The sequence below is a fragment of the Balaenoptera borealis genome (assembly GCF_965194805.1).
Source record: "Balaenoptera borealis genome assembly, chromosome: 11".
In the NCBI taxonomy this organism is placed as follows: Eukaryota; Metazoa; Chordata; class Mammalia; order Artiodactyla; family Balaenopteridae; genus Balaenoptera; species Balaenoptera borealis.
In genome coordinates, this window is record NC_138868.1 from 95,388,268 (window position 1) to 95,403,193 (window position 14,926).

Genomic DNA, 14,926 nt, shown 5'->3' on the forward strand with positions numbered 1-14,926 from the left:
TTGACAGTAGGTCACACTGATAAAGATATATTTACCAAGATTTATAGTGGAAAGGAAGGGTTTAATTCCTCTGCCTTGAAGGATTTCTTAAGAAGGCAATCTCTGAAAGAGTGTCTACCAAGATAGAGAAGATGGCAAATGGCACAAAATCAAGGAAGATATGTCATTCCACTCAAAACCTCAACTAATTGCAATAATCCACACACGATGCCTAAGAAGTGCAAGCTGTGTAACCTAAGACAATAGAGAGCTATATAGCTACAAGGGAAGCATCGAAAAAAATGCTACAATTCCCCATAATTCAAAACATTTAAAGCACCAAACACAGCCTAGGCTGGATGCATGCCTTAGGCAGGGAGAAGAGAAGTCTAAATGAATGGATGTGACTATGAAGGAAACACTTTAGAAATAGGCCATAAAAACAAGTTATGATAGGTCCTCCTCCCCTCCCAATACTGTCAGGTAGTTAGAGTTATTGAGCAGACATCACTTACGACAGTGAGAAAAAGGCTAGCCACCCCCTCCCCTTCAAAAACGCCTCGACAAGGTCACAGATTTATCAGTGTCACAAATGCATTTAAAAAATACTACAGCAATAAACTCTGGTTAGAGTGGGTTCCACCTCTATATTCACAGGAAAGAACAAACTCCAAATTTCTCCTAAATTAAAAGGTAACATTAGCAAACTCTCTCTCCCTCTGCCTGCATATGCAATCTCTCCCACCTTCCATGGAAGAAGAACAGGAAATCTTCTTTCTGTTTAAAACTAGATAAATTGTAGGCAATTAACTTTATAAGCTTAATTTTGCCACAGTCTTATTTAGCACCAACTACCCAGTCACACAAATAGTGGAAGCATCTCCACAAAACAGACTGCCCTACCCATCTCATTTTTTTAAAACACAGCAACAAGCCATTTCTCATGTTTGATCCAACAACTGTGATCTATTTTTTGATCCTGAAGCCACAGACTCCACATATATCTTTATTACTGTACAAGGAAAACTGTTACCCTGAGGTTTAAATTTTCCTATGTGTACCATGCCTCTCCTGAGAATATATCCGTTTTAAGACAAGGCTCTCATGAAAACTGAGGGGAAGAGGGGCAGATGGCCTCAGAGAGAAGTTTCTTGGTTTGTTGCTGCAACTCTAACATGCCAGTATGGCCCTAGCAATGACACAAAGTCCAGCCATATCAGGACTGTACAGTGATTAAGTAAATGGAAAGAGGTTCTCTTACTTGGGCTGGTATCTAAATCTCTCCAACGACTGCCCAACAACCAAGTATGAACAAACACGCTAGAAGTCAGTCCTTCAGGCTACGAAAACATCAGATAGTGACAGCCCTTCATCCATTAAGAGAACAAACAACGTCTACTAAGAATTACAGTTCTAAAAGCCGATAACTAGACAACCACTAAATTAAATTCATACACAAAGGCCTCAAGCGAATTCTAAACCCCAACTACCAGTATTCATGACAAATGAGAAAAGATAGGCTATATACGTATTGGAAATCAGATTGTGTAACAGGAAAATGGTGAGCGAATAAACAACCTTCGGAGTGATGCATCTTTATGCTGCTCTTCAAGACTGAATTATTATCACCATGTTCTCTGTTCACATTTATGTTGACAATTTCATGGGCAATGGAGACCTAATTTCCAATTCATTCATTGCTTTAACAAATGTTTATTGAACACATACTATGTGTAGGGCATTAACTCTATGCTGTTAAGGATACAAAGATGAATAAGCAGTAGTCCCTCCTGTAGAAAGGCTAGGAGACACCTATCTATGGACACACGTCAACATATGATAATGTAAGAAGTGTTAAATATCATGGGATGGCTAGAGAAATTGTAAAAGAAGTTGAAAGGAAAATATTACATTCAGGCTGGAAAGCACATTAAGATTTGAAAAAGAAGCACTGGACTTGGGTCTTACGTGCGCACAGGATTGAAACACGCTGATATGGAAGACCAGAGGATGGGGCATTTCTGCTGTTGAAAACAAGTCTGACCAGTATGAAATGCACAGGTATAGAGAGGGAACCTGGGGCAATTTGGAGAAAGATGCTTGACAGGAAGAAAGAAGATAAGTCTGGGAGAGCCCCTAAGGAAGTACAAAAGAGGGGCACAAAGAAAAGGCACCTAACCCACCTGAGAGGTCACATACGTTTCCTTGAGAAATTGGGAGCTGGATCTCGAAAGATATGTAGGAATCAGCCATCTAGATAAGCATGCTTCAGGAGGAGGAGGTGACATACAAAAGGCTGAGAGAGCGTGGCGTATCTAGGACACATTTACTTTGGTTAAGTAAAGAACACGGTGTGCAGCTCCTAAAGCAAGAACACTGTGTGCACAGCTGGCAAGAGGTGAGCTTGAGAGGAAGACATAAGTCAGGTGATAAAGGGCACTGTAGGCCACACTGGAGGAGTGTAAGTGTCATCTTTAAGGTGCCAAGAAAACATTTCCAGATTTTAAGCAAGAAAGTGACAATCTAATATGTGTTTCAGAAAGATCTGCCTAAAAGCAGTGTTAAGGATGCATTAGAAGGGATGACACTAGAGGTAAACAGACCAATTAAGGGACTGTTAGATCAGTTTAAATCTACTTTCCTCAACTGTAAAATGAGGATAAGGGTAACTAAGACAGTGGTGGTGAAACTGACAGGAGTGAATGCAAGAGACAAGCAGGACTTAGTTACTAACACAGGGGGAAAGGGTAGCGAAGGAGGAAGTACTCTAAGATGTCTCCCAGATTCACTTAACTCATTGGGCAGCTTGGTGATACCCTTCATCAGCATAGAAAATATAGGATAGTGGGAGGTTTGGAGAGCAAACATGCTAAGTTCAGTTTTAGACATCTTGAACTTTAGGAAAATGTACTTAAGTGTTTAAAACGATGGGTTTTGAAGATAGACCTGGTTCTACCACTTATTATTTGTGCCTCTTGGACAAGGGTCCTATCATCCTCTCAACTTCCTCATCTGTAAAATGAAGGAAGAGAGATTACTTACAGGGTGACAGTAGGGATTAAATGAGATCCTGAATGAAGATACAAAATAATAGTTGCTGTTTTGTTGTTAATATTATTTGAGGTAACTGTGGAATATCCAGATTGAGATGTTCAATAGGCACCTTTGGAACATGGTCTGAGGTTTAGATGCAAAAGGCTGTGCACTTCACAGTAAGTATAACACAATTTTTTTTAAGGGGTAGGAAGAATTGGGGCATTGGGACTTGAGACATAGATCTGCCAATTTACTGGATGAGGAGAAGGGTAAACGATGACTGCTGAGAAGCAAAGTAAGGCACAGTTAATAAACATCAGAGACACACATTGCATTATATGAAAAAGGGCAGTCCCTATTTTCTTGCAAGTAATTTGGTGAGTTAAATGAAAAAAATAAAGCATTCTTCTAACTACCCAAAGAGAACTATTACCCTAGAAGGAAGAAATGGAAGAGATATGAATATAGTAAAAAAATAAAATAAAAAAAAAAGTTTCTGAAGTGAAATAAAGCCAAATGGGGGTAAATCATCAAATTAATATGAGAACCCAGGATTTGTCAAATAAGACATTATAGGCAGATGTTAACACGGTTTATGGAAAAGTATGAAAACAAAGAACAACACTACCTATTATTTTTTCAAAGGAAAAATAGGAAAGATACATGAGAAAGGAATGAAATTGGCTACTACAGGAAGATGGGTGGGAATGGGCCAGGAAGTACAGGGAAGGGAGTGACACTTCTTTACATAGTTTTGATTTTTGAGCCATGGTAATGATTTACATGTTCAACATATAAACTTAAATCAGCAAGGATAGGTAAAACACTAAAATTGAATAGAAACAGAAATTAATGATCCTAAGTATACATCTCATTGATAACACACACATACACACACACACACACACAAAGGCACTAATCTGTGAACTTGTGAACACAGTACTCTGACCATCAACCTTCACTGGATCTATTTTAAAGGCAAAAAGAATGGCAAAAATCTTGAGCTTCACTTGGCAGTTTTGTCGTCTACAGTATTCTCTGTGGAGTAATTCCAAAACTATTTTTTGCATTAATTATAAGACACTGATATGGCTGGGAATCAAGGTTCTCACCGTGAGGGGAAAAAAGTACAAATAAGGAATGAGAAAAGGGGAGAAAGAACCTTAGTTTTACAATAGAATTGAAGACATCAGTATGAACTCATGATTTAAATAAATAAGTATAAATTTTAAATGTATTCAGATATATATAAATATAAATAAATTTATTTATATAATAATAAATATACATGTAATCTCCTAGTTCTGTCCACTGAAACAAGTCAACTGCAATGAGCGCAAGTCTTTGGTATCTAAATACCAGTTGCCCACCAAAAGGAACCACAGCTTCTTGCAGAAAGAGCTGATTCCAGATCTGGAGCAGGGAAAATACAAGGTGAGCTTAGACATCTTCTTGTGACATAAAATAAGAAAGAACTTAAAAATCAACAGAGATGTGTCAAAAGGATACAAGAGCCAGACTGAAGGGGTTCCCTTTAACCAAATTTGACGGTAAAGAAATATTATCACACTGAAACTTTTTTAAATTTATGAGTCCACTGTGATTTTCAAATAAAAAGGAGAGGATGGGGGAAAGGCAAGCTTTTCTTTATTCAAGAAGGCCTCTGCCCAATACAGGGGAATGACAATTAGAAAAAGCACAATTTTATAAACACTGGTGTAATATTTGATTTACACAAGGTTTATCAATGCTGCTAAAACCACTAGATGAAGTGTTTGAGAACAGGATCTTCAATCTCAAAATATCCCACAAATCACTTATTAATGACAAAGGGACAGAAGTGGAGAAATCTGTAAATCCACATCAACCAAGTACTAAACATACAGTTAGCAAAGGGATCAAACTTGCCACCGCTAAAATTAGGACAAACTGCTATTATGTTGCCCTTGATGTGATGTTAAAAGGTGGCAACATCAGCTGTGCCATGTTCCTGCCTATGATTACAGTCTGAATCAAACTAGGAGGAAACAAGCAAACAATCTGTAGAACCGTGGGACATTCCACAAAACTGCAGATCTGGACTCAACAAAATGTCAACACCATGAAAAACATCCCACACACACACTCCTTAAAAGAACCTTAACAAACAAACAAACGAAAATAAAAGTGGAGGGCAAGGGAATGGTTCTAGATTAAAAGAAAAAGAGACATGAAAACCATATCCAATGTGTGATCTCCAATGGAGTCTAGATCAGGGAGGACAAAGAAACACAGATAAAGAATATTACTGGGACAGTTGGGGAACTTTGAACATGGACTAGACATTAAATAATATTGGTGAATATTAAATTTCTTGAACGTAATGAGGTTGTGGAAGAAAATGTCCCTATTCTCAGGAGTCTGGTGCTGAAGTATTCAAGGGTGACGTGTCACTATGCCTGCAACTTGCTTTCACATGGATCAGAAAAAACAAAAAAGACATGTGTGGATACATTATTTAGAGAGCCAGAGATAAAACAAATGGGCAAAATGTTGACAGTTGATGAATCTAAGTAAGGGGTGTACAAGCATTTGTTATACTTTCAACTTTCCTGCGGTTTTGTCAGTTTTCAAAATAAAAGTTGAGAAAACCAACTGTATCCCTCAGGAATCAACGCACCCAACTATAACTGCACCAAACACAATGCCTGGTATAAAAGCAGACACTTGATTTAACAATAATGTTTAAATTCTCATTTTTCTTCCAAGTGCCTTATGGGTTAGCTACAGAAATACAAGTACTTGATTTAAATATAGTATATAAAATATAAGGGCTAAGTAAAATCATAAAGTCCTGCCTGTGTTAAAAGGCCCAGAAACTTGAGATTATAATCACTGTCTATTTCTCCAAGGTGACTGGATAATTCCATTTACTTCCAAAAAACATTCAACTCCGGGAGGGGTCTTAATCTTACTGCCACTTTATTCTTCAGTTTCACCTTAGAGACAGTTGAGTACATCCTGAATTAATCCTTTCAGCACAGAATTTTTCAATATTCTCAAATGTGTGAGGGATTTACAAACGTGATTAGCAGTAGTAGTAGTCAGAAACATAACCCCCATCACTAAACCGTGGCTGTTTTAATGAAAGCCATATAATAAAATACTTCCTTCTCAAGGACATTCATACATATGATCTTCTTTTATTTTTAACACCCTGTAAGGTAGGTTGTTTTTGTTGTTTTTAGCTCTTAAGCAAAGCACTAGGTTTATATTGTTCTGTAATCTAGACCAGGTATTCTGCTTGCCAACCTGGCCCAGAGATGGAGAGATTTGCTTCAGGAAAGGGAAACAAACAGCAACTAACATTCACGTGATTACTAACAAAACTAAAAGAAAGGAGACAGAGGTCTCTTCACAATGATGTGTGCGCACAAGATATGCACAAGGAAAAGTGAAGTTCAGTGTCATTTAAGCTAATCTCTATTTGAACCTTTTAAGAGATAAAACCATTTGAGCAGTAATTTAGTACTGAATTAACTTTTTTTTTTCTCCCTATCTTTGAAGTTTTCATTGTTTAAGTAAGGGTTTCTGCAAGAGAAATGAAGCAGGGTTCCTCTTCTACTCAGAAGCTGTTGATGTGCAGTAACTTCTGCATGGCTTGGCTTATCCCAGGCTGATAATCAGCAAAGAGCCAAATACATACCACATTTGACATACGACCTTTTCCCCCAAGACCGTCCCCAAATACTCCATGATAATCAAGTGTTCATACCACTGAATTATCATGCTGCATAACCTTCCAGTAGCAAAAACTGAACTCTGCAGGGGAAGGATGCCAGACGAGGAAAAAAATAAGGGAAGAACCATGGCAGATATTAGTACCAGATAAAGGCTTTGAAAAGATCCTTCAGATAACAAGTTTAGCAGTTAGACTGAGAAACAAAGATTTCATTTTTTTTCTTAAGCCAGTAACAATTCACCCTCTATGTAATCAACTAAAATGCGATCTGCCACAATGGGAGAGATGCCTGTGTTTAGTGAGATAGCACTGCTCCCAAAGTCAACGCTATTTAAAGCGTTAGCTAAGAAAGACCTGGGTTTTAGTGCACTTCCTTCTGGCTTCCCGGGTAGTACTTCTTAGTAACTGATGTACCGAAAACATGAGCACCAAATGCTCCTCTAAGGTTGCATCTTTTGGAGCATCTTCAGAGGGGCTGATCTCATGTATGCCAAGTCAGCAGCTCCAGACCAGGCTCTCTGACTCTGACCCTTCCAACGTCTCCAACTCCTCAAGGCTTAACGTTTTGCCCCAAAGTCTTACTTTGACAGCTTGTAATTTGTCAGTTCAGTTACACTATTTTCATGCTATAGTAAATGCTTGTATTCCAACATGTACTACCAAATAGGCACAATACACTTTCAGCATTCTAAGGTTTAAAATTTCATTAAAATAATGGCAATAATATCTACATATTGTGGCTTACTGGAAAGAAAGACTCATGTATACACCTGTAAAGCAGAAAAAGGAAATGTCTGTGTGGGCATATATTTTAGATAAGCACGTGTTAGTTAAACTGAAAGATGCAAAGGAAAGATCTTTGTTCTCAAGGTGGGCAAGGAGATTCAGCCGCCCTACAATTATAAACCAAAACAGTTAAGAGGAAAACCGATCAGAGAGCAGTGTTATATGCAAAGGCAACCAGCTGAAGGCTGATCAGGGGAAACCACTTTCTTCCTGGGTTTCACTGGAGAATCATCAGTCTTCCAGTCTCATCGGGATTGGGCTGAAAAGTAATAAGAAATGAGGGCAATTAGAGAAGGAGTGAGAGAGCAATTGAGGAAGGAACAACCTTAATACAAAACAATGTGGATTTCGAATCTGGTGCAAGGAGCAAGAATTTGAGATTAGGTTTTCTGCAAGGGCATGTCCTGATCCTGTCCAGGAAAGAATACAGCTGTGGTAGGAGGACTTAAATTCTGGCTCAGAGAGCCTAGGATCAGGGGAATTGGCTAGGGAGCTTCTGCTAGTAAAACATGGTTTGGAGAGGACGTTGAGGCTTCCAGAGAATGTTGTGGAGAAATAATCAGCCCCATTTTATCCCATTTTATTTCAGTCCAAGGGTGAAAGATAAGGAGGGGAAAAAAGACTCCAAATTTCAGGGCCTTGGAGACCAGGATGACAGTGGTGTCACGTGCAATAATGGAGACTTTGTGAAAAGTTGAGATCTAAGAGGAAAGGTTCAATTTCTGACATGTTAACTTCTAGATTATTCCTAGCCAAGTGGAGATATGGTACAGACAATGGGAGAGACGGGGCCCGGGAGCCCTCTGTTTTTAGGGAGATTCCTCCCCACCCCCTCCAGGGACCTCATAACTTAATTCCAACTTGACACTGCCGTCTAGTGCTGGATGGCTCAAGAGGGTTTAGAGTGCCTACCTTACCAAGGAAGACTGCCACGAGCAAGCCACTTATTCTAGGCATTTTTAAAAGTCCATGCCACTAGAATATCAACATCAAACACTGAGTAGCATTTAAATATGAAACAGAGCACTTTCATTTCAAGGCTATTTAACATTTCTGAAATATCAAACGACTATATTCCAGTAAAGCATCTACTAAAAGAAAAACTTTTCCCCACCCCACATCTCTCGTAAGATAATCACCCCATTCAAGACACCTGTCAGTCATAATAGATTTTTCTTAGCGCTCAGTGTTCTCGAAACCTTACCGCCAAGCTCCTCTTTTGAGTAATAATAAAGGCCACACATCACTTTTGCTGTGCATGTATATAAATACCTCCATCTCCCTTTCTTCTAACCCTAGTTCAAGGCCAACTGCTCCAAAGCTTTTGAGAACCAGCACTGGAAGATCTTCAAAGAGAAAGTGCGCATTAACCACAACAGCAGCTGCTGGCTAGAGCCTGCAATTTAAATCTCTGAAAAAGAAACTGTGGCTTCTGAAATTTAAACAAGGAGGTGCCACTTGTAATTACAAACATTCCAGTGGGTTCCTTCCTTCATTGATGGTTTCCAAACAAAGCCTTTTTATTCGATTTTGGTGGCGCTCCCCAAACCCTAAATGTAGACATTCCTTTGTGCTTTTCTGGTGCCGTGGCCAGCTCAGAAGAGGGGCACAGGAGGCGGGTTTTTACCCGGCCAGGGCAGCTTGGACCCCTCAAAACCATCTCATGTGTAATTACTTGTTTGGCTAGAAACCAAAAACCCAAATGCTTCAGATTTATAGTCCACGTTAAATACATTTGAGAAAGAATTTCTTAAAAGATAGACACACACACACACACACACAAACAAAACCTCACATTTCACGAACCCCGGAAAATGGAACCAACCTATCTTCCGAGAAAGCAAAGAAGTTCCGAAATTAACACTGAAGCATTCTAACATTTCCAGCTGAAATTAAAAATTCACATTTTAAATTAATGGGGCAAACACTGAAAAGTGAAAAAGAGTAACATTTTCTCTTCCTACCACCCCACACCCCCATCCTACAAAAATAAGGCCCAAAAACTTACAGCTCCCTAGGGGTTTCCCACACCAAAGGCATTTTCTGATCACTTCAGTTACAGAATACAGGCTGAAATTAACACTTAGCCAATTAGAAATGGGAAAAGACATCTTTTTCTTTGAAGCCATATATTTACAAAACGCAAAGGCACTTATACCACGGAGACATTTAAAGGAAAATATTCCGAATGAGGGTATCTCACAGCCATCAAACTAAACTAGCCTTTCCTACAGAAGTCCTCCTATGGAGAGTATTCATTATGAGAACATCTAGAAATGGCCAATCTCACCAAGGGTGTTTTCCATAGCTCGCCACTGAGGAATTAGCTACAATTACTGCATATTTACACAACCATATTTACACAATAAAACTCATCTTATCCGATCCAAACAAAACCTTGCTCAAAATAAACCAAACCACATGAAAAGGTCTCCTCAGTGCAGGCAGTAATCATGCTCTGGCTTTTCTAGCTCCCGCCTCAGCTTCTACCCACTGTAACAAGCCTTCACTCTACCTTCCTGGGTAAAGCAAGAGTAGGATGAAAATCTGTATACCAGTGGATAAAATATACATGCAGCTAATGATACTGTGATTATGGGTGTAGAGGAAGAGCTGTATCTTACAGAAATTCATGCTAAAGTAATTTATGGAAGAAATGATAGGATGTCCAGGATTTGTTTAAAATAATCTGGGAAGGGGAGGAGGTGTACAGAAGGTAAATGAACCATGCGTGGATAATTACCAAACCTGATGATCTACAAAGAGGGTTAATTATGGCATTCTCTCTACATTTGTGTATAATTGAAATTTTCCATAATAAAGTGAAAAAATAAAGAAAATATGATTGACGTAAAAAAAGGTCATCTTGCAACAATAAAATAATTTTTTCTTTAAGAAAAAAAATTATTCTGAGCTTTTCCCCAGCCTTAACAGAAAGGCAGGAGTACCTGGTAAGAAAATCAAGATGCGTTTTTGTTCTTGACTTAAGGACCCTTCCTTTTTTCTTATGTGGAACCAGTTCTCCTGTTAATCTGACTCCTTGAAATGACAAAACGAAAGCTTAAAAGTCTAAAGCTGAGGCTTCTGTGCTTCTGTGAAGCCTAGTTTTCACGCATCGGACTTAAAGGACCGGGACACAAATCCAGAGCTCTCCTCTACTCAGGTGCTTTGGACAACAACATTCATGTGTGACTGCCCAATGAAGTCCAGAGGTTTCAGAATGACTTGTCAACACTAAAGACAACCTTACCAAAAACTGGTCCTTTCTTCCCAGAGGTCACACCTCTGACCCAACGGTTTATTACACAGAACAATAATTACTCTTGCTGCCTTCAGAATACAAACTCTTCCTACCCAAGATACCATCTACCCACGATGCATATCCCTAACTGGGCATCCTTGCTGGGAGGTGGAAGAGAAGGTTCACTGGCTGGCTATCAAGAGACCAGCTGGCCATCCAGGAAGCATAGCTAACTTAGCCTCAGTTCAGCGGTAAGCACGGTCCTTCCCTCTCTGGGCTTCGGCTGCCTCATTGCAAAATAATGAGATTTTGCCAGATGATTTCTAATATCCTTCCCCTTTCAAAAATTCCATGATTATAGGAATGTCTAGTTCCTCAACAGGTGATATTAAGAAAAAGAACTTGGCATTAAAATGTTATATTTTCTATTAAATAATTTTAAACGTGACTATGAACGCTGGCTGAGCTTCTGTATACGTACATATATATACATATATGCATGTGGATACACACATATTTGTGTGAGTACACACACACACACACACACACACACACACACACAGGCTGATACCATTAGGTGCTTATATGGGACTAATTGCTTACAACTAGAAGCAGCAAATTTTCAATTCTGCAACAGATGTCGCTGTGTGATTTCTCCTTTCTGTGCTGGATTTTCAGTTGAAAATGCCCAGCATGATGGTCAGTACTATTCTTCCCAAGAAAGAGATACAACATTTGAATCCTTCGGATTTATTTCGTAGAAAATTTCTTTATATGCTGGTAAATTTCCATTCAAATCATAACATTGATTAGTTTGGTGCAATTTAAGAGATTCCCCTGCATAAAAATGGGCCTTCTGTTAAACACACAGGCACACACAAAACCATTTTTAAAATGTAAATTCTAAGTGGCCAATTAAGCATTAATATGTCACATACAGAAACTGAGAGATTGAGTTTATATTCACAGCAATATTATCAAGTTTTTAAAGCCTGAAAATCACTTAGCAATATAGGCCAAGGAATAATAAAAATTCACTTATGTATAATAAGGCCAAAATGTACCAGGTGTGGGCAAAAGTCACTGAAAACTCCAAGAGCACCATTCATGACAATGACAATTTTGGATTTTAGTTTTCACAGCATTTCTTTAAAAATAAATAGTAAGGCTAATATTATAATTGCAAGACCTCTTACCCATCTGACATTCACTATCAACCACTCCCTGACACATGTCACAGAAAAGTGACATCTCTTTCCATTCAACCGATATATCCGCCGAAGACCATCCATCTCAACAGGTAGCTACTAGCACTTTCTTCCGCTGTAATTCAGAGCTGGGAGAAAGGATTTGAAAATCTCCTTTTTAGACCCAGGAACCCATTACCTTCTGGGGTTTTAGAGGGAGCCGAGCAAGCTGAGCAGAGCAGGCAAGGAGTCCAGGGAGTCGAGGGCAAAGTCAGATAAGAATGTGAAGTCAGGAAACGAGAGAGGAAGCACCAGTGTCCTGCCTTGGCTTCTTCCCTGTCCCACTCCCCTTTACCAGGAGGGCCATTGGGAAAACTGGATAAAGCATGTACGACATCCATATGAATAAAGCTCTTTGTTCCGGAGAACTGCCTGCTCTTTTATTCCCCCCTTTTTCTGTATTTGTTCATTTCAAAAGATTGCTCAATGGCTCTCTTGTTCCTCCAAAATGTCCCAGGCAAATAATGCAAGCTTGTCTCGTCACACAAGTCACTAAATGAAGCCTTGTGCGTCTCCAGTGACACACTGTAAATATAAAGTGGCATTAATGAGGGATATTTTATCAAAGCTATCACAGACAAGTGCAAGTCCCTCCCGCAGCTATTGGATTTGAGGCAGGGAAAGGCAACAATAGCAGGGCGGCACTTTTGTAAAGTCCCTATCCCCGGTACACAAGCCCCAACAGGCCACGACAAGCAAAAACTCAGTTCCTGGGCTTCCCAGCACCACCACACATCCCCACCCATCAGCCATCCTCTCTACTGCTGAAAATGTAAGAGGAGGGTGATCAACCACGGGTTCACTGTGGGTCAGAAACAACATCATGCAAGCACCCCAAACTAAACGGGCGTGATTTACACTGAGGAGTGAGCTTTGACAAGCCCATTTTAGCTGCATTTCATTAACATCCATTTCATCCAAACACCACAGGAGGGATGGGAGATTTTCTCCAGGGGATAGATGGATTCAGTTACAGGGGAAGACAGAACCTGGACCCACTGCACAATGGCCCTTGATGGCTATCCCAGTAAGGCTGTAAATGAAACAAGCCTTATGAAGTTAAAAGGCAACGCCAACAGGTTTCTCTAATCCTGGGAGTAGGAACTGGAGGTCTCTGAGAAAGCTTAAACTAAGAGGAGTAAGGAAGAGAAGTCCCCTGGTCCCCACCTGAAATCTACTCTCCGGGTCTAGGACCTGGGGCTAGGCCAAGACCCCTTCTCAAACTCAGCACCAAAAAAACGCATTAAAGGAAAAAAAAAAAAAAAGATTTAAAGAAAGGCGCCTCACCCCCTCACTACAAATCAAACCCAATTACTTTCTAATTTGAACACAATCTGATAACAGCCTACAAACAGGGATGTACACAGGAGCAAGAAGCTGCTTCCATGGTAACTGGCAACAGAATTTTCTTGTAGCTTTGACATGCACGGTTGAGTTCCAGGCCGCTCCTTTCTAAGTCAGCATATAGCCCTCGCTGGGAAGGCAACTTCTTACCGCGAGATAGTTAACAAATACAGTACTGTTGCTACTACCCGGAGCCTTCAATGAGCAGGCTGGACAGAGGAGGTATAATCTGATGCTGCTCTGCTGGCAAGCGGTATTGCACGGCTCCCATTTTTAGTCCAAAGACAATATCCCGACCAGCGCTTCCCCCCAACCCCCGCCTTTTTTTTTTTTTTTTTTTTTTTGCAGCCAATACAAGTCTATTGTTGCCTCTATTATGCGCCAGTTACCGAGCCTGTAACGCTCACGTTTAACCGACACTGGCGCTTTTTACAATGCAGCAGAACGAGGGATCTCTTTCAGGAACATTTCATGGAACCCATCGAGTCAGAGACATCACCCGAAATGAAGTTGTAACCACACCGGCATCGGCTGAACCCAATTATCCCGTAACTCATAAATTAGGAATTCACTGTGCAAAAACACATAAACAACATCCGGAGACAGTGGCATGGAAGAAAAAATCCTCAGCTCTGGAACTGAAGCTGCCGCCAGATTCCCACACCTATGGATCCCCGATAGGTTCCCCAAGTCGAGCTCCCTTGCAAGCCTGTCTTGGGGAGTGGGGGGGAAACAACCACCCCGGTATCCCCCCAAATCCAAAGCTAGCACCCCCAGATCTCCCCATTTCCTACAGCGTGTCTCCTGCGGTGTTTACGTAACTGTGTGTCCTCTAGCGTGTAAACAAACGGCACGGCCCAAGCGGAGAGGCACCCCGGGAGCGGCACGGTGGCCCCGGCGCTGCACCCGCCCGGGTCGGGGGCTCCGCAGGTGGGGGCTGAGCTCTCGGTGTCCTCCGCCACTTGTTGCTCGCGGGTCCTGCGGCTTCCGAGCTGCGAGGAGGGGCTTTGCAGGCGCCGAGCCCTGCTGCATCCCCTCCTGCACCTCCCCGCCCCCCGCGGCCCTGCGCCTTGGAGTCCCGGCTCCCTGCTCCCAGCCCGCAGCAGGCGGCCAGGGGCGCTGGGACGCCGCGCGGCCGCCAAGCGCGGCGGTGGTGGGAAGGGGAGGCAGGGTGCAGCACGGCCGGGCTCTCCGCTGGGGAAGAGCTCCAGCTCCCTTTTGTTAGCAAAAGCAAACACTGCCCTCTTCTTTCCCGACCGCGCCAACGCGCCCGGCACACGGTCAGCCAAACAGCGTGCTCCAGCCGAGTGCTCCGCATCTTCAGGGAAGGAGCGGGGCGCGCAGAGCCGCCCCTGGGCAAATTCCCAAGACAGTTCTGCACGCAGGGAACGCTCGGAGGCCCGGAGGGTGACCGCCTGGCCGCAGAGGCCACGAACGCTCGCTCCACCACCCCCAAGCTGCCGAAAATGACAGGCAGCCTGGAAATCCGGGGTCCCCACTCGCGGCGGAGAACGCTGTGGGGTAGGCGGGCTGCGGGTTCCCGGCTTCTTCTCGCAGAGGCGGCGACAGCAA

At 41.7% G+C, this 14,926-nt stretch overlaps 1 protein-coding gene across 6 annotated transcripts in view; it reads right to left on the reverse strand.

Annotated features, from left to right (window-relative positions):
• The window catches only part of CADM1 (cell adhesion molecule 1), a 325,103-nt gene that overhangs the window by 309,297 nt on the left and 880 nt on the right, over positions 1-14,926 (reverse strand). The gene's annotated exons all lie outside the window — the stretch shown is intronic.